General features: G+C 41.8%; 1 pseudogene; it reads left to right on the forward strand.

The window, feature by feature from the left end:
• The first annotated feature begins 1666 nt into the window (after positions 1-1666).
• LOC139557468 (leucine-rich repeats and immunoglobulin-like domains protein 1) overlaps positions 1667-21440 on the forward strand; it is a 40584-nt pseudogene continuing 20810 nt past the window's right edge.

Here is a 21440-nt window from a genome sequence, read left to right on the forward strand (position 1 = left end):
ACAAAAAAGTAAACGGAAAAAACAGTTCACAAGGCCTAAAGGCTGACAAGTTCAACAATTTATTGCAGATGTGCATTTTGAGACAACGGGCGGACATGACTTCACCATTTGGGAAGAATTATGCGCTATCATGAGACCCATTATAGGACACCTCTGAATCACGTAAAGATCCTTCTGAATACACACTCACAACTCAACTCCAACTAAGATATTTTCGGAAAAGGAAAAGTTCAACATCATTGCAACAATAATGGATTTTATATTTTGTTTGTAAACTAAATGGTAACACTACTTATACCTGTATAATAACAATGCAATTACTATAGGACAGTCCCTATGTTAATAACAAACAAAGCTCAACTCCCTTACTATGTAACTCCAATGCATACTGAATGCAACAACCTAGGGTAGGCCTACTAAGCGGAGGTCAGATTTACGTAAACTTTTTTAAGGGCGAAAAAACATTCATAGTGAAAGGAATTTTATAATATCTGTACATTATAGGAACACCTGTAAGTACAAAAGTACAATGATTCATGTTTGCGTGATGATTCATGTATGCGATTAATAATCAGTGGTAGAGACATTGTAAGTGCATGAAGAGGTCAACTGTACAATAGTCAGATGTCTGTGTGTTGAAGCTATACTTTCAGTTCCTGTTGATACTATGTTCCAGTCTTACTTCTGCTGGTACATGATAGCAATAGGAGGAAGAAGGATTGGGAAACTAACTGCAAATAACAATAAACTGAACTCCGCCTGCCAGAAACATCTTTGTATTAGCACCTATTAATTATGAGGTTATATGGTATTAAAGTTAAGGGACATCACCCTGGCTGGGGTGATCCTCAGTAAGGGATAAAACGGGATAACACCATCTTTGTACTGAGTGTGTTACTTGCAAATTACTGTAAGTGTATACTCCGGGTTGCAATCCTTATTAAACAAACTAACCTCTGATCAAAGAAGTTTCCTGTGGTCACTTGTGTGCACATAGGGCAGAATTCCCTTACAATAGTGTCAGAATGATATACAGTATTTGCAGCATTTCCACTGCTATCTATTACGGAAGGCTATCATTAACCGATTATAGTGCTTTAACCTGGTCCTTGTCCCTTTAAAGCGGCACTCAGCAGTAAAAACAATAACATTGCGTAATCCCCACCCCTGGTTTGGTAAAAAGCTGAGGGATGGGGCTGAATAAATTGTATCACTCTCCAATTCCTAGATATCAAAATGATCGTTTTAACCATGTTTTGAGGCTACATAGTGTGTGTTTACATTTTCTTTGTTTACAAACATTGAAGTAAAACAATCTTATATTTTGGGTTCTGATGGGGTACGACAATTGAACTAAGCTCATGAGGCCTTTATAAGTTATATTAGTCAAGAATCAATGGGTACATATCGTTAATGTATACGTCCCAAAATGTATGTAGCAACTGCTGATTGCCCCTTTAAGACGCGGTGAGCATGAAAGGAGGTGGTGAGGTTTCACACCCGGGGTGGGAAACATGGGTTGGGTCAACGACTGGTGAGTGACAGCTGGTCACTGGCAGTCGAACCGCCTGTAGAATCCTAAACAGCCAGTGAGATTAGGAGTTTACCGTTCCTCAAATTTGAACAGCCAATTACAAGGGAAATGGGAGGTTCCCTTGTGCATCCAAAGTGGGACTACTATGGAACGAAGACTGAAAAAAGTAAACTAAATCAAGAAGAAACAACTCATAGTGGATACAGTCTGAAGTTGGGCACTGAATTTGTTAATAATCCGACAGCATCTGATAAACATTTCCTAGGCTCTTCGGATAGCATAACGCGTCGAGGGTGCGGCGAAGTTGGGATCAATTGGCGCTAGCAAGGTGTTTCTTTTTTTGGCGTTTTGCAAGCGTCATAAACGAGAAGTCAACGATCGTTTTCGGCACTAAACTTTAGCTGTTACATTTGCATAGCAATGGAACATTGTAACACAGTCCACGTTTTAGCCAACATTCCAAGCCCGCGATGAAGAGAAGATACGTTTCAACGTTTATTTTGAGTGCGGAGGCAACGCGCATAGGCTAGTGTTTAGATAATGTGTCCATTTATTATAGGAAAATGTGTGTGTCACTTGTATGTTTGACATGCTGAAAGTTGTACTGAAAATGAGGAGCCGCCGTTGATGTTTGCCATATTTTTTTTGCCTATTATTTCAATGTTTGCCAAAACAAATCGCTTTGCCAAGAGTCCTCGTTTTCAGCGTTTTATGGACAAGTTCTACTTGAATTTAATTATGTTTACTTGACAAGTTTGTAGCCTTATTGCTAAGTAAACCGTGATTCAACTTTGATTTCAGACCACATAGGACACGAGGAGAAAGTTGTACTGAAATTGTTTTAAATTACTTATTTGGAAGAGTAGACCTATTGACCTACACCACACGTTTTTGTTTTTACTTAATTTTAGCACAACGCAATTGATGTACTATAACAGACCTCACTATCTCAAAAACGGTATCATATTTCCAATTTGAGGAGAGATCAGTGGCCGCTCGATTAAACTGGATACAAAATGGCGGCGCCCCTGGAGCGAATTGGATCGGGTTCTCACTATGGTTTTTATTTAGTGTTCTCGCTGGAACTGTTAATCAATTACGGTTTGAGCTCAGATTTACAATGTGCTCAGAACTGTACCTGCAATGGAGATTATGTGGACTGTAGTCATTTGGATTTGACAGATACACCGCTGGACCTGCCGATTCAGACAGTTTCCCTGTAAGTAGATTCGAGCTGCAGTATTAATTGACCACCCTATATCAGGATAAGATAAAATGTTGCCGAAGGGAACGCAGCCCTCCATCGACTGTTGGAATCTTTGTTGCAAGGACATACATTAATATTTAAATTAACTTTTATGGAGTTGTAACTTGCCTGATTGCATGGTTGTCTTATTACTTTGTAGCCTATGCCTCACATTGTGGCACACCAGAACCCAAATGGGCTATTCATGCATGGGCAGCGGAATACGGATAATGTCAAAACAACATCTTTGTCGATTTGTAATTTCCACTGAATCTGAAACTACTTAACAAGTTGCTTTCAATTGTTATCCCGTTCAATAATAGGCTTTATTGACGTATTAGGCTACTCCCCACCTCTGAATAGGCTACTTCAAGGGTGACCAAAAATATATACATTTGGGAGGAAATAGCCTATATAACTAAATCGTGTCAATTAGGAAGATTAGATACATTTTCAACAATCTAAACAATATCTACTTAGGTATTTGGGCAAATCATTTTTCCAAGGAAATTGACTAGCTTAAATCTCATTGGATTTAAACCTCTGTGTTGTCTAAACATCACCTCATAAATAGATTTATGATACTTACAATACTAGTCCTTTATCCCCTATTTGGTTCTGTGGCCGTGGCCCACAAATTGGATTTCTAGTAAATTAAGCGTGTATTCTCAAGACATCATTGGCCACAATGGGGACACAGTCTGCAGGTTTGTTTAGGAAATGAGCCAATTGAGAAACATTTTCTTGGAATGTGTCTTGAAATTGAGAACATTTCAGTCCTCATCCCATTGAAACGACACATGTTGTTTATAGACAAGTTACTTTTTTTTCAATCATAATTTTGGCTCAAGCAGCAGTTGGACCACTGTTTCAATGGCAATTGTGAATCCTCAAGGACAATTCAACTGTTTAGCAGGAATGTTGAGGAGGAGAGAGAGAGATGTGTATACAAGTCTTTTTTTGGGCTGGGGGTTTAAAAAGTGAATCTTCTCAGACTCCCAGGTTCCTGTTTGAGGCAGTTTGTCTTCCCCTGGGAAGTGAGGAATGCAACTTTTTAAAAAGTCCTCTAAAATGTGAATAATGATGCCTTATTGCCCTTTAGCACCACAGTGGTGTTTATGGCATAATGTAACACTGATGCATAGGTATACAGTACTATACTATCCTCAACACCACTACTAGAGCAATGGGGACACGTTTCTCATCTGGAATGGCTAAATGCAAACATTGTGGTGTGATATCTGGTGCCTGGCGGATCATGTCTAGAACAAATATATATATATATATATATATATATATATATATATATATATATAGGTTAGCCTACTTGTTATCTGTAAGTACCTTATTGGTCAAGATTTAGCTGTGACATACTCTTGTTGTTTTCAAATTGAATGGTTTTATTGCATTGAATTAATCTGTAAATCACTTAGGCCGCGTATTTCCCCACGTTTGTAGACGCCACAAAGGGAGACTTTCTTCTCTGGTTTTCTATTGAGACTGTATGTGATCCCATTAACTCTTATCCCAGTTCATTTGACTTGTTGGAAGGAGGAGATGCATTCGTATAGGTGGATATTTCAGTCTGTGTGAAATGTCTGTTTACAAAACGTGTGTGTGGATGGGGGTTGGGCACAGGGGAACTGCCATTTCACTCTCGCTCATTACAAAGCATGCACTTTTTTCCCCCTCTTGGCACTTCAAAAAGCTGGGCGTTTAAAAGTTTACTGCACACAATGTGTAGGGAGAGAGGTGGAGATGAATGGGCAGTCACTGTGGACGGCTCGCTGGTCGGCTGGAGCTACCTCTATAATTTATGATCAAACGGATATGCCTCATGGTTTGGCCTGGTCTGAAGAAAGGTCCACAGAGACTCACTCAATGCATCACGTAAGGAAGGAGAACATTAAACATGAACATTTTATCAACAAATACCTTTAATCCTCAATCTTAATCCTATAACGATGGAGTAAAATATGATAATCTCATAAACTGGACTATACTATGATTTTGAATCTAAACTTTAAAATAAAACCTTACTACGATTCATTGAGATCTTAGTTTTAGACCACTGTGTAAGTGTCCTGTCAGCCCATGCTGGGTTTCACACCAAATGTTTGTCTCTCAACCTCTGGGGAAAATGTGCCAAGTGAATTAGTGGGGGGAATAAAGTGTCCCTGTAATGTTTAGACCTGGCCTGGGTGGATGCTAGCAGTAGTAGCGATCGGTCAGTCAGTGTGGTGGGTAAGCGGACATTACTGTTGGGTGTCTATTAAAACAAGATTGGTCCAGCTCACAGTGAGCTGCTCTGAACTGGCTCTTCTGTAGCAGAATGCCATTGTGTTGGTTAGGACAAGATGGACGGCATGATGGCTTGAGTTTTAAAAATGTCTGAGGTCCTAGATATAATTTTTTGTAATACTCCTATTTAAATTCTTGAACTGTATACAATAATTACATTTCTCATTCTCTTCATATACTGTATGTGCTCCTGAACAAATAGTGACTTGCTGTTGTAATATTTTATATGGGCCTATATATAGGCCTAGTGTAGTGATGACAACTCCTACAGTAGCATGGATTTATTAGGGGTAGATGGGGCAGAGACTGGGTGCTCCAATACAGTATATCCGTCAGTAAGAGCGAGAGTTTTCTGAGGAAACTCTCTGGGCACGGGTTGGTGAAAAATGGAGCCATAATGCCTTCCAGTTGTCAAAATAGTTTCCCTGTTCTGCCCTGTTTTTACAGCTCCCCTGTGACACTGCTGCCTTGATGGAGATAGTAGGAAACAAGCGGGTGTTGGCATATTCAGCCAAAGGGAAAGCAGAGGAGATTGATCTTACAGGGAGAGATGATGAGGCATTGAAATAATTAGATGGGGAAATTGGCGAGAGTGACCACTGGTTATTTAGCCCATAAGGCTGTTAACACATCACGAAGATTGTTCCCTAGATAAGTGCTCTAGTAGTTTTCTGATGAATAGCCTAATGATACCCATTGCAGGCTTCCTCTCACTCTGTGAGAAACTCTCTCGAGTGGTGGTTTGACTCGTTTGTGGTCACTGTAAAGTGTCTTTGCCTGCAATGGGTTTTACAGAAGTAAATAAAAGCATGAACATTATCAACATTGGCTCCGATCGATGTGGTTTGATACAGAGAGAAAGCAGAGTCCCTGTGTCTGTAAGAAGTCTCTCCTGCTTTGTTCTTCATTTCTACAGCTGTGGTCTACAGTGTCACCTATATTCACTCAAACAGGAAGGAGAATTCTCTGGATTGATCCTTTTACAAACCAGCTTTTGCTGAGTGGTTTCCTATATAGGCAAGAAATGTCAAGCCCTGACAGACAACCAACTACTCACTGCCTCTTTTGACAAACAAGTGTTGCACGGTATACCAGTACCACGGTAATATCACGATACCAAAACATCATGATACTTATGATTAGTGATGCACCGATATCACATTTTTGGATGATACCGATATTCAATATTTTCCATGCCGAAAAAAAAGGATACCGATATTACATTTATTTGCGTCCTTTTAAGCATTCTAGTACAGTTAACTATTTAACACACACACATGGACGCATCGGTCTAAGGCACTGCATCTCAGTGCAAGAGGTGTCACTACAGTCCCTCAGTCAGCCTATTGTGTGTATTGACATTCATATTGCACTGTACAGTTTTACCTAAGATCAATGAAAATGTAAAAGGCAACTAAATAACTTTTTGGTCAGTGTGTAACCTTTATTTATACTAGGCAAGTCAGTTAAGAACAAATTCCTATTTACAATGACGGCCTACCCCGGATGACGCTGGGCCAATTGTGCGCCGCCCTATGGGACTCGCAAGCCGTGATTGTAAAACATAATCAAAACCTATTTCTTTGACTTACTTGCTGTGCTGTTTCGTTGTTCATTTGTTCAGTCATTTCATTCTCAACCAGGATTTCTATGGAACACCGTTTGGGTCTTTGCATGTCAAATAACACTATTTGACTTGTCAAATAAGCTGGTTGACCAATCAGGACCTGAATATGACTGCACGTCACATAATAATTGAACGCATTCATACGTTTTTGATGTAGTTATTACACATTGATTACACTATCACTCGTATTTCATGTCACAACGATTAAAGTTGTCTCGCACACCTACAGTGATGCATCATGGATGCAAACAATGTTCTTCCCTCAAAACATAGCAAAACGACATCTGTTTCAGTAGCTATCATTAGCTAGCTAACTATATAGCTAGGTGTCCTCTAAAATAACCCTAATTTATAAGACAGTTCTTATTTGATTAATGGTGGTTGGAACATATGTGACATTAGCAACAATAAGGATTAGCCACAATAGTGGACTTTGCGGTTAGCCTTCAAAATAAAAGTATGTCGTTGACAGTGATGCAAATTAATACAAATAGTAGAATTATGCCATAATTGACTAGATCGTGCTAAACGAGGTTGGAATGTTATATAAAATTAACAAAAGACAATTTGACATCTGTTGCAATCACACTGGATGTATGCTACTTTAGAATTGCATTGGGGCATACTTATTTCACTGTACAGCCTTACCCCATGTCGTTGATCCACAATCCATAGGTATCAGTCTACTCGGTGACACCCAGAGAACATTAGCATCGTAGCTCTTATTGCGGGACTCTGAAACAACTGTGAATTGAGCCACATTTATTGTCAACCTATTTGTATTGAACACTATTCCAGAGGAGAAACAATACTGCGTGGATGTTTTGGAGTCTGATAACTCTGAGGAGGACGTTGGGAAAAAATATATTGGGTATGGAGTAGACTGTTACCCCATTTCATTGATCTTAGGTAAAACTGTACAGTGCAATATGAATGTCAATACACACAATAGGCTGACTGGGGAGATGATTTCACATAGTCACAGTGCCGCGATAAGAGCTACAACGCTAATTTTTACGTGAACTCTTCACAGTTGTGTTCTGTGGGGGTCACCGAGTAGATTGATAAACCATTTAATTGCTTCACATTCCAACCTTGTTTAACATTATCTAGTCTAAATATGGCATGATTCCACCAATTGTAACGTTCTGCATCACTTTCAAATAGGTACTTTTATTTTGAAGGCAAACCGCAAATTCCACTATTGTGGCTAGCTTCACACCACAACTCGGTCAGGTCAAGCCTCACTAGCCAGATGAAGCTAGCTGGCTGCTTTTAACGTTAGCTTTGGGCAACAGGGTTAAGTAGCTGGCTAGCTATTTATTTTCATGAACTGAAGTTCAATTTCAATAGGCGAGCAACAAGTGGCTACCTAGCTAATACTCACAAGGATTCCTAAATCATTGCTAAGAATAGTGAAAATGACTAATTTCTACTGGTCATTGTTTTCAGGCTGGTTGGTACTAGCCTTGTATTGGTACGAGCTAAAGCTAGCTAGCTACCCCAGAAGTTGCGGTTGAACAAATAATGCTTTATTACCACCGCGGTATTGTAAACACATCGTTCGTGGCCGGTGTTTGCTTGTTTGCGGACTTAAATTTTTTTTGTACAGCTTTGACAGTGCTACTGATAGTAGTGGTGGCGCCTGGCTTGCATGTGCAAATTCAGAACACACAACATTCTATAATAGAACTGTGTTATTTGACGTGTCAAATTAAAAGCTAATTTAACATGTCATAGTGTTATTTGACATGTATATATTTTGACACGCAAAGACCCAAACGGCGTTCCATAGTATGTCATGAAGTTACTAGCAGTGAAGCTATTACTGTGTAACTCCGGTAAGGCAACATCTGAACAATAGCGCACTTGGTGACTTTAGTGTGTACCGGTGCTCGACCAGTTGCGAAAGCCAACATCACCCACGACAGGGAACGGTTGATTGTCAAGGGCAATGAATTCCATTATCTTGGCGTTAATGTATTTCCCCTTTGAGTTGTCTCGCTGAAATGTTCTTAGTCTTTCAATTGACTGCGCGATCCACACAGCAGACATTGTGGGCTAGGTTAGGAATGCTGCAAAATTGTACGTGGCGTCATTACGTCATGTACCTACGTTTTATATAGGTATGCACGTCAGCTTTGACATCGTTTTTTCACATCGGCATTAAACTAGACATCGGGCCGATACCGATGTTGGCATTTTAAGCTAATATCGGCTGATTCTGATATGTTCACCGATATATCTTGCATCCCTACTTATGATACATTTTAGAATACCTTAGTACTGTTTCATATGATGCTACTGTATTTTTCAGCCCTGTTTATAAACTCAGTTGAATTGAAGCAACAGTCTCTTGTATGGGCAGGTCCAATAATATCCACTTCACTTTCATGCTCATATCATATGTGGCAGCTGTAATCAGCTAGCCTCATCCCCTACCAGCCCTCACTCACCTGCTTCTCTCTGTCAGCTCATCATGCACATATCACGTGAGGCAGCTGTAATCAGCCAGCCTCATCCCCTAACAGCCCTCACTCACCTGCTTCTCTCCGTCCGCTCTTCATGCACATATCACGTGTGGCAGCTGTAATCAGCCAGCCTCATCCCCTAACAGCCCTCACTCACCTGCTTCTCTCCGTCCACTTTTCATGTGCATCTTTTCCTCCGTCAGTTCTTTTAAATATCATTTGGCCGTGATGGCGAGCGGGGATGCAGATCCAGACCCTGATTAGTCTTCTATTGTTAGACTTGTACATTTGTTACATTGGAGCAGCACGCAAAGCGAGCAATGTTGATACATTGTATCATTTCATCACCTGTTATAACCAAGCGCACAGACCAGTCTGAGTAGACTTTGCAAGTTCATTGTCATGCAGCCTCTGAGTGTCAGAGGGAAAATTGAGCCTGAAGGCATGCGACAGGCATGCTTGCAGCTTTACAGCAAAGAAAACAGTCTCCAGCCTAAGCAGTTAAAAATTGGCGCGCATTTTATATAATTTCACAAACCATGTTGCTGGTCGCTTTAAACTAATCCCAGGTTGCTAATTATTGGTTTGACAACAAACACCGTTGTTCAGTCACGTTACCTAGCTAGCTAGTAACCTGGTAACTTGACATTTATGTTTAGGCAAATTTGATTGGCACAGGAAGAAAGGAAAAGGGACTGCTACTCGTGCTTCAAAGGTACGATTCATATAGGCCTAATGTAAGCCTAAACTATATCAAATAAATTTATTTCTGGTGCTCCTTAAATTCTGTTTGGGAGGGAGAGGTATGTGTCAGTTAACTGAAGAGCAAAGAACGTTTCAGGCAGTGTTTTCCCTTACTGCCACAATGACATGCAGATCATTATGCATGTATATTCCTTCCTCCCATTCCTCTAGCCAAATCACTGGTCGGTCTAGTCGCCATTCTATGCAGTATTCTATAATACGGTGTGAAGTTCTACTCTATACAACATATTGAATTTTAGTGAAAGGATTTTTGGAGAACTTTTCGAAAAGGGGAAAGTGTCTGGGGACAGGATGCTAGGCCACTTTTTTTCACCATGGTATCTAATATTTGGACTAGTATTGTTGGTATTGTGACAACACTATGACAGACTTTCTGTTACTGCATCATATGCCCCTCTGCCTTCAACCTCTGGTTTGGATTTTGCCCAAAGGAAATGGGTTTGTTTTGGTGGTTTCCTGACAGGCTATGGTCTGGTGGTTCCTCTGATCTTGGGTCCAGTTCACCTGGCCTGAGGGGGGGGGGGAAATGATGGGGTGGAGATTCTGCTGGGGGGTTTCTGCCTGCTGCCTGTAAGTGTTGTCAACATCACAGTCTAGTTCATGTCTGGTTTAACTGGATGAAAGTTCTGTAGTCTGACTGAACCAACTACAATCAACATGCAAATAAACACCAAAACTTTGCAGAGGAGATTGCTGTTGCTGGTAATCAAGGATGTTGCCATCGTGTGACTATGGTTACCATGCATCTTGAGCCAGGTGGTATGAATGAAGGAATGATTGATAGCAGATCAAACTGCCCTAATGAAACAAAAGATAAAACCAAAACGGTTTCCTCCACTTCCTTAACCCCAGATGGACATATCCACGGTGGAACAGCTATACAACAGCAACTGAACAGACTGCAGGACTGTGGCTCTTGTGGTTTCAAGGGCAATTCTTTCTAAGCAGTCTTGTAAACTTGTGGTATTAAGAATGATTTTAGTAGTCTTGGATTCATTTCAGGGGAGCCCGATTTGAAACCAGGGTCTCATTCACAATGGTGTCCTGAGTACAAACATTTTCACAATAACATTTTATATTCCAAAATAACCAAGAAGTAGTAAAAAAAAAAAAGGTACATTTTCAACAAACCATTACAATCAATCGAAACAATTGCATTCCTTAATTAATTTAACACCAGAGTGCTAAACTTCCCTAGCGGCACCAGGGAATCAAGATGGAAGGAATTTAGCAGGTTATTGCAACAATGGGGCCTTCTGCCTATTATGTCCCTAGGCCCTAAAGCAACATCATCCTCTAGTTTCCTGGGGTTTACCATTATATCCATAGTGCTCTGATTTTATCATTCCTAAAAATAATCCTGTTAATGCTAATGTTTGATATTTACAGTAGATAGATGCTCAGTGCTTACCTCAATAGAAAAATATGGCTTTTATTTATTGCTTTATGTAAATGTGAACTTTTATACTACAGTTTAAAATGAAATGTGTGTTATGGATATAGATAATATCTATCTAGACAAACACATTAGCAGCAATAAGTGAGTAGAGAAGTCCTTTTCATAACTATAGATAAAAGTTGACATTTACATGAAGTTATGAAGTGAGCTCATCACTGTGTTCACTGTAATGACAATTGAAAAGCTGCTGCCAGAAGTCATTCCATAGGAATCCAGTCAACAGAATAGATGGCCTTTTTTGTTAAGACACACTGGGGCGCCAAGTTTTTTTTATTTTTGTTTAAGCCAGTGTCTACAAAGTGGGTTTGATAAATGAATCATCTGTGAATTCTGTAGGCCTACATCTGGTAAGAGTTTGGAAACCTGATTTGAAAAAAAAGAAAGCGACTTGGAGAGGTATTGCGAAGTGGAGAACCCCCTAAACAGACCACCACAACCAAGAGCTGATAGCTATGTGCTCACCAGAGCCAAGCATTCTTACCTTCCAAAAAACCTGCAGTGGCCGTGTCCACTTATTTAGTAGAAAACAGAGGCTTTCAGTACCTGCACATAAATCCACACACACAGGCCTACATACAGTTGTTTATAAAGTTCAGGCCTGTATTTGGCCCCATTCTCTCTCCATGGATGATGGTGTAATTATTGCAGGCTTTTCTTTTTGCAAGCATAATAAACATTAAGCAGGGGGAAATATATTGTTTAATGATCAATCATTTTCTTCACTTTGAAGTACAGAATATAAGATCAGCGGCCAGTCAAGAGGGAACTGGAACAATACTCCCTCAGAATGGACATATTGATGTTATTCTTTCAGATTCATTGAGGCGGTTCATTTCCTTTTGCTCGTAATCAAGGAGTCTAGCGACTGTGGAACAAATTAGGATTTGCTATCAAACTCCAATCCGTGTGTGTGTGTTGTGTATGAGGCTATGTTGTGTGCTCCTCCCTCATTTGGCATCTTTGGGCCTAAGTTCATGCTGAGCCCTGTTTGGCTATATATCAACTTTTTAGGTATACCGGTATGGATTTTTACAATACAGTCTACAAAGTTAATTTAGCACTTTATCAAAATAAAAGTTCTCTAAAATTGACTACTTCTCTTTCAGTTTGGTTGAATATAAAACCATCAGAATGGAGAAATCCCATTAAAGCCACTTAAGATTAATTTGTTGCCATCCTAGGGTCCTGCACTACTCAAAACATATTTAGAAATGTAATCATTCAGAAACATAATGTTGACATACCGATATTTCGGCCATATCGCCCAGCCCTCTTGGTGTGGTGGGGCACCATTGCTAAACTACTATTGTTGAAACACTGGGCATATTGTGCTACTTTTTAAATAAAAATACATTTGTTTTTGTTTGTGGCTGCTTTCTCAGTCTTGTCCACCCTCTCTTGCCTGTGTTTTGCGGGAGTCCAAAACAGTGGTGGTGGTACTCCTGTGTATGCTCTAACTGCCGTTGCCTGGCTGTAAATGGGCCTTTATGACAGGAAGGTGGGGGGGGGGGGGAGACAGCACAGTGTTGTATTGTGCTCTCTTTGCCTCTGTCTGGCTGGCCCTCTGTTTGGCCTATGGGCGCGCTCCCTCTTCTCCTAGCTCCCTGACAGACGGAAGGTTATTCCCTGACCAGTTTATGGCTGGTCAGACCACATAAAAGCTCTGCTGTTTCCCAACTGCATCACAAAGGCCCTATTGCTGACATTTCACACTTCCAAAGAGCGAAGTTCACACATCTTATCAGCGATAGAGATGAGCAGATAGATTCCGGTCTAGTAGAACCCCTCCCCACCCCCTTCCCCTCTGCAGTCTGCCTTTAATTATGAGGGCACTGTCATAAGAAATAACATCACTCCCAAGCTCTTTCACGGAATACAAAACAAGTCAATTTTGTGTTTTTTGGGAGTTGTGATGAAGGGTTTATGACGTCAATCCAACAGTGTGTAGTAGTGTAAGGGATGAAGTCTAATGCTGTGGGGGGCTTTGAGTGTTTTGGGAGGTTTGAGCCAGGTCAGATTGCCTTGTCAGACAGGTTTTATAGCTTTATCGCTGCTCTAATGCTGTCTGAGTGGCCAAGAGAACCTGTACCCTCCTGAGCTACCTCTGTGTTGCTATTGACCTGAGGTCTCTAGAGTAGACTGTGCTTCAGGGCAACAGGTGGACTGGGAAGTGGCAGTAGATTAAATTACCTGGCCTAGTATGTATTCCTAGACAAGTCTGTTCAATCTAGGCCTCTCCATCCTCCACTCCCACCTTCACCTCAGTTGATCCTGGTTGCACAACTCCTTGCATGCTTTAGATCAGGGATGGGAAACTGCCCCCCCCCCCCCCTTGTAGACCTACTGATTTATTTTTTCCTCCATTATTTATTTGGCTAAAAGCTAGGCATGAATTACCTTGCTGACACTTTCTGGTCAAGAACATAGCGCTGTGATTTTGATCATGCTGACTAATGTTAAACAAGCCTGCTCATTTAGATAAACAGCAGAATTCTTGCTGTGCCATGCAATGGAATTCACCATTCCAGAGTTTCAGCAGAGGGAATAACTTTGTAGTGTTCGCCACACTCCATCACAGATTTCTCTTAGCTTTCAAAATAATGTGTTTTTGGACTGTTAAATTGACCACGGAGATCATTGAGGTTAAGAGTTTTTAGGACATCTCACACACACACTTAAGTTTTTAATGCCTATGTTTTTGGCCTTTTTCTGTCCCATAGCCTTCTACACTTGTGTTGTGCCCCTGAGGCAGTATGGCTGATTCTGGAGAACGTTAGCCCCAGTCAGTGAGGCGTAACCCCACCCCCTCTACTTGTGACTGTAGAACAGAAGGAAGCTATGGTGTTATCACCAGCTGCTCATACAGTAGGTGTTAAAACACACTGAAACTTATCTGATCAGATAGGCAAGAAAATGAAGGTGAATGAACAAGGGAAGACAAATCTGGAGTTGTATAAACACTCCCTTCTCCTTGGCCTTCCTGAGATTGAGAATACATACAAACACAAACAAACACACACCGTCTGTTTGTTATTGTGGTCTCTGGCACCACATTTTTCTCTCAAATGTGACCTTTCTTCTCTCTACTCTAAATGGACAACAGCAAACAATGACATGCTCTACATTTCTGTAGTCCTTTTATCTTATACCAATATAACACTCAGCCTGTTTTTCCTTCTGAAACCTGTTGAGGGGGCATGACAGCAGTCTTCCTCTGAACGGTGTTTTATTGGTTGTTTGTAATGAGGAGCTCTCCAGTTAAGCTTTATTATCCTCAGTTTGCACTGATCAGGGCCTTGTTAAAGGCTGGCGCTGATTGCTGTGGAAGATTACTGTGGTCGGTGTCGCTCACTGTGCTGCGCTGAGGTGGTGTTCTCAGTTGTATTTGTACCTTCCGGCGCCGCCCAGCCTGGCAGAAGAAACCCGGTGATTTTTCACTTTGCTTCAGTATAATGAGGTAATTGTCTCCTGTAACAGGGACAGCAATTTAGCAATATGTGGTACAATGGCGGTGGGAGGGCCCTGCCAATTATCCTAACACACCGCCCTGTCAGGGCTGCCTGCGGGGCACACACACACTCTACCATTATCTCCTCACACACACGTATACTGTAGAGACTGACTTATCTCGGCAGGTAGCCTAGTGGTTAGAGCGTTGGGCCAGTAACCGAAAGGCTGCTAGATCAAATCCCTGAGCTGACAAGGTAAAAATCTGTCGTTCTGCCCCTGAACAAGGCAGTTAACCCACTGTTCCTAGGCCGTCATTGTAAATAAGAATTTGTTCTTAACTGACTTGCCTAGTTAAATGAAGGTTAAATAAAAAATCTCGACAGAGGGAGATGGAGGTAGAGAGCAGGATAGGTGTTGAGACAGAGGGTAAAGAGTGAGGCAGAAACCTGGAAAGAGAGGCATATGTGCAGTTTGGTCTGCTGAGGCTGTGCAGGCAGCCTGCCACCAGAGGAAGGTGCAGGAATGTGGTGCGTCAGGTAAATCTGTCTCCAAACAATAAGAAGAAGCAGCCATCTCGCCACATGCTTGTGAAACATTCCTAGCCCATCTCTCATGTCTGGAGGCAACCAGAGCTGTGTGTCAGATCAGAGACTACGTGTGTGTGTGTGTGTGTGTGTGTGTGTGTGTGTGTGTGTGTGTGTGTGTGTGTGTGTGTGTGTGTGTGTGTGTGTGTATGCACATTTGTTTGTGAAAGACAGATTTGTTTCTAAGTGTATTTGACTGACAACACCAATTCTGAACAAGTCCCTATTTAATGTTAGTCTCTGTGCAAGTGAAGTGGTGGCTATTAAATGCAGTCTAAACTGCAAATTGACTTGTACACAGATGGATGGCTGTGTATCCATTGTGTAAACCAAGTCAGAATCAGTATTGATTGGGAACCCCTGGAACAGTACCCAAATGGGGCTACAGGGTTGTCACAATGTTATAGGGAGTTCTCACAGTTGGGGAAAACCCCTGTAAAATGGAGGGTCAGGGGGTGGTGGGTGTATCAACAATACTAATCAGTCTGTTCTCTTTATTACAGAAATCTTGGCCACAACAAGCTGACAGCCATTGACGTCGAAGTCTTCTCGAACCTCCCAAACCTACGAGAGCTGTAAGTTCCTCAGACATGATACTCTCTCCTCCCTCTGTTCCCCTTGGCTTTGTGCGTGTGCACTGGGCTCAGCCTTTTAAATGGCCCTCGTTCAGAACAGCACAGTATCGATTGTCAAGCAGACAGATTATCTATGAACGCAGTTCCTCACAAAGTGCTTCCCCTTCACGTCCTAATGGACTGCCCTGTGTGTATGTGTGCTTAGTCTAATGAAATGTTTTCTGTTAGCAGTAGGCCTAGCAGGCTTCCCAATGATAGTATTAGAGGGGGCATCAGTTAAGTCCTTACTGGACAGTACCCTGAGCAAACACTGCAGTAGATCGGCATCTCACACATGGAACACTCACCATAATTGTCAGGTCCCTGACTGCTATGTGGTATAGTAGTGTCAATGGACAGAAATTCTGTCACACACACTCCACATTCTAGCATCCTTGTATGTATTGTCTTGAAATTAGTCCAATTGAGAATAAAGTAGGGCTAGTGGTTTCTATATTAAGCTTTCTCCATCACTTGACACCAGTCAGGCTGAACCCTGGCTTGTAAATATTTGATACACTCAGGAGGGTCGATCTCAACCCAGGTAGGGAGGGCACAGACACTCTGACATCTGTTAGAGCCCAAGCACACACACTAGCCGGACACAGCTTTATCCATCTATGTTTTACTCGCATACATTTCTGTTATTATAGGAATGAATCTTACACACTTCAGATGGATACAGTAACACCATATCTATTTCCTTACTACACTGTCAAACCCAAGAGGAAACCTCATGTCGTTACTTCAGTTCCAAATACAACTTGATCAGTCAATTCACAGCAGTATGTTATCTCAATACAATGTTCTGTTACTTTCTCCTTTCAATCCATTATGTCCTCTAACATCATTGCGTCTGTGTTTCCCTCAGGCGCCTGGACCATAATGAGCTGACGTCCATCCCTGATCTAGGTCAGGCTATGTCTAAGATCGCTTTCCTCTACCTGTGAGTAGACCTTTCATTTACCAGCATGGGGATGTCAAGCTGGCATCCCACTGTCCTCAAACTGCTATCCCTCACCGACTTGTCAATGTGTGTTTGAGTGCAAGTTTGGTTATGAACAAGAATCAGGGGCATCAATTGTGTATGGCAGTCGTCATACCCTAGCTCAAAACCAACAATTTAAAATAGGCTACTAAAATCATTTCAATCCCGATTTTAAAAGGCAAATGCAGTTTGTCGGGCTGGCTTTAGGACCATGCAGATGGCTCAGAGCTGATGGGCAGGCTGTTTGATGGAGAGCGCATCGACATAGCTGCAGTGAACAGCGCAACTTTTCTCTCATAACAGTGCAGATGTAGTAGATGGCTAGGTAACTGGCCTGACATGAAACTTAACTAGAGTTTTTAATCCCGATGTAGAAATGCAGTAAATGAGCTTAAATTGTATTTTCTTTTTAAAGAACCCCCGGCAACCCGTTAACTTTGCCATACCCTATGTTAAAAAATGATGCCCCTGCCAAGAATACTGGTGAGACACTCATTGAATTGCTATGCTATGACGGTAGTATGTCAGAGATGCACTATATATATGAAAGGATGTGGACACCCCTTCAAATTAGTGGATTTGGCTATTTCAGCCATACTCGTTGGTGACCGGTGTATAAAATTGACCACACCGCAATCTCCGTAGACAAACATTGGCAGTAGAATGGCCTTACTGAAGAGCTCCGTGACTTTCAACGTGGCACTGTCATAGGATTTTTGCACTGCTAGAGCTGCCCCGGTCAACTGTAAGTGCTGTTATTGTGAAGTGGAATTGTCTAGAAGCGACAACGGCTCAGCCGTGAAGTGGTATGCCACACAAGCTCACAGATCGAGACCGCTGAAGTGCATAGGGCACAAAAATCGTCTGTCCTCGTTTGCAACACTCACTACCGAGTTCCAAACTGCCTCTGGAAGCAACGTCAGCACAATAACTGTTTGTCAGGAGCTTCATGAAATGGGTTTCCATGGCTGAGCAGCCACACACAAGCCTAAGACCACCATGCACAATGCCAAGCGTCGGCTGGAGTGGTGTAAAGCTTGCCGCCCTTGGAATCTGGAGTGGAAACGTGTTCTCTGGAGTGATGAATCGCTTCACCATTTGGCAGTCCAACTGGCAAATCTGGGTTTGGCGGATGCCAGGAGAATGCTACCTGCCTGAATGCATAGTGCCAAATGTAAAGTTTGGTGGAGGAGGATTCATTTTCTGGAGCTGTTTTTCATGGTTCGGGCTAGATCCCTTGGTTCCAGTGAAGGGAAATCTTAACCCTACAGCATACAATGACATTCTAGACAATTCTGTACTTCCAACTTTGTGGCAACAGCAAGGCCCTTTCCTGTTCCAGCATGACAATGCCCCCATGCACAAAGGGAGGTCCATACAGAAAAGGTTTGTCGAGATCAGTGTGGAAGAACTTGACTGGCTTGCACAGAGCCCTGACCTCAAACCCCTCAAACACATTTGGGATGAATTGGAACGCCGACTCTGAGCCAGGCCTAATCGCCCAACATCAGTGCCCGACCTCACTAATGCTCTTGTGGCTGAATGGAAGCAAGTCCCCGCATCAATGTTCCAACATCTAGTGGAAAGCCTTCCTAGAAAAGTGGAGGCTGTTATAGCAGCAAAGGGGGGGACCAAGCTCACACTTACTTTTGGTCATGTAGTGTACATTGATTGCCTCTCTTTAATGGATGTGAAGCATTGACTGTGCTGAGCACTGAGACTAGTGCTCCAGAGTTCTATCCTGGTTACAGTTTGTGAAACTCTGCCTGGAGGGACTGCCTGTGCTGGCATCTCACAGGAGATTTACTGCCCTATTTTGGAAGAGCCGCTGTGTGTGTGTGTGTCACAGCTGTGAGCCCAGTGGCTGACCCTCGACAGACACACAATTGTGACACTGTCCTGCTTGCCTGGCCTACAGAGTAAGCCAGTCTTTGTTGTTTTCCAGCCTCCAACAGTTCACCTGTCATGGTGGCTACAGAACATTCTCGCTTCTAGGGATGTAACGATTCAAAACAGTCTGATTCAAATGTTTAAGATACGAGAGCATCGGTCTGCGGATGCCAAACCGATTCAAATGTAGCGTGCATCAGTCAGAAAATCTATTCCTTTGTGACAACTGACGCGTCCTCTCCTTCAGTGTCAAACTAATAAGCATGTAACGGTTTTGACAGACATTGATCTACAAGTCATTTTGCATGCCGAACAACCCCAGGGAATATCAGAAGCCTAGTGAAATTGCCTACTGTGCCCAGCTTCACATGCTGACCAACACGAGGTAGACTGCTTGTTCTTGATCATGTACATCTCCGTGGCACCTTCAGCATTCAAATGCTAAAAGTATTTTTACCCCTTGACTTATTCCACATTTTGTTGTGATACAGCCTGAAATCAAAATGTATTAAATGTTTGTTTCCTCACACCTATTTACACACAATACCCCATAATGGCAAAGGAAAAACGTGTTTTAGAAATTTTAGAATTTGCACATCTTTTGAAAATGAAATACAGATATCTAATTTCTCTAAATATTTTTGCGAAATGTATCTATCATTTCTTATAACCGAAAGTATTCACACCCCTGAGTCAATACAATTTAGAATCACCTTTGGCAGCAGTCACAGCTGTGAGTCTTTCTGGGTACGTCTACCCAATATTGGCACATTATTCTTTAAAAAACTCTTCAAACTCTGTCATGTAGTGACTGGGTGTATTGATACACCATCCAAAGTGTAATTAATAACTTCACCATGCTCAAAGGGATATTCAATGTCTTATTTTTATTTTGTTTAAGCTATCAATAGGTACCTGTCTTTGTGAGGCGTTGGAAAACCTCTGTGGTCTTTGTGAGGCGTTGGAAAACCTCCTTGGTCTTTGTGAGGCGTTGGAAAACCTCCTTGGTCTTTGTGAGGCGTTGGAAAACCTCCTTGGTCTTTGTGAGGCGTTGGAAAACCTCCCTGGTCTTTGTGAGGCGTTGGAAAACCTCCCTGGTCTTTGTGAGGCGTTGGAAAACCTCCCTGGTCTTTGTGAGGCGTTGGAAAACCTCCCTGGTCTTTGTGAGGCGTTGGAAAACCTCCCTGGTCTTTGTGAGGCGTTGGAAAACCTCCCTGGTCTTTGTGAGGCGTTGGAAAACCTCCCTGGTCTTTGTGAGGCGTTGGAAAACCTCCCTGGTCTTTGTGAGGCGTTGGAAAACCTCCCTGGTCTTTGTGGTTGAATGTGTACTTGAAATTCACTACTCGACTGAGGGACCTTACAGATAATTGTAAGTTGTTATATGACTTGTTAAGCAAATCTTAACTCCTGAACTTATTTAGGCTTACCATAACAAAGGGGTTGAATATTTATTGACCCAAGACATTTTAGCTTTTCATTTTTAATTAATTTCTAAAAACATAATTCCACTTTGACTTTATTTTTTATTTAACCCTTATTTTACCAGGTACGTTTACTGAGAACACGTTCTCATTTACAACTACGACCCGGGGAGTAGTTACAGGAGAAGGAAAACTAGTTGCACGTCCCTGATCACTCTATTGAAGCAAAAAAACACAACTCAATATAAAACAGCACCCCTGTCAATACACAGCTGGACTCTTCTGCTCCCAATTTCTCCAGTTGTGCTATTTACAAACAAACCCTGTTCTGGGGACTACAGTAAGCTTCATAATGTAAAATAATTATTTATCTTGTAACATATTGCACAAGTCTACTGAAGATATATATATATATAAAAAAATGGCTACAAATATTCTCTAACGAATCGTACTGAATTGTTTCAAACTAAAACGTATCGTTCCTGTATCGGAGCCCATGCATCGAATCGTCTTGAAAGTGAAAGATGCACATCCCCACTATCTTCTCACTCATCCTGAAACAAGAGAAAGCCCTCTGGCTCTGTCTCAACAGTTAATGTTAAAGACAGTTTGCAGCATGTCTGTGTGTTTGTATTACACCTCTAACACCCACTTTCATTCTGTCACTTCTGTGGTAGTAACGGTACACAGCAGATTCCTGTAAAATGCACCATCACTGTGTATCACTTTCAGTCTTTGTAATAGTCATCCCTGCCTCTCCCTGTGTGTCACTCATCAGACCCTCAAATAAGCTGTGTAGTGTGCTCACTGTAACTCAGTCATCTGATTTAACATCTGACTTATGACAATGTCTGAAACTCATGTCCAACATTAGGATATGTTGGAGGTTGATTTTGAGTGTTTTCATTGCCTCGAACAGTAGTCTGCCTGATTCTAGGTCACTGTAAAGCCAAGGTTTATAGTTAGGTGTTTGAAATGAACGCTAGTTCAGCAGGCTGTGTGTAGCTCTACTCGCTTCTTTTTTTGGCCTGATTCTAAGCCTGTTGCTACGGGAAGCTCAGTGCATGATGGGAAGATGCATATCTTTCCA

This window comes from Salvelinus alpinus, chromosome 2 (assembly GCF_045679555.1).
Source record: "Salvelinus alpinus chromosome 2, SLU_Salpinus.1, whole genome shotgun sequence".
Lineage (NCBI taxonomy): Eukaryota > Metazoa > Chordata > Actinopteri > Salmoniformes > Salmonidae > Salvelinus > Salvelinus alpinus.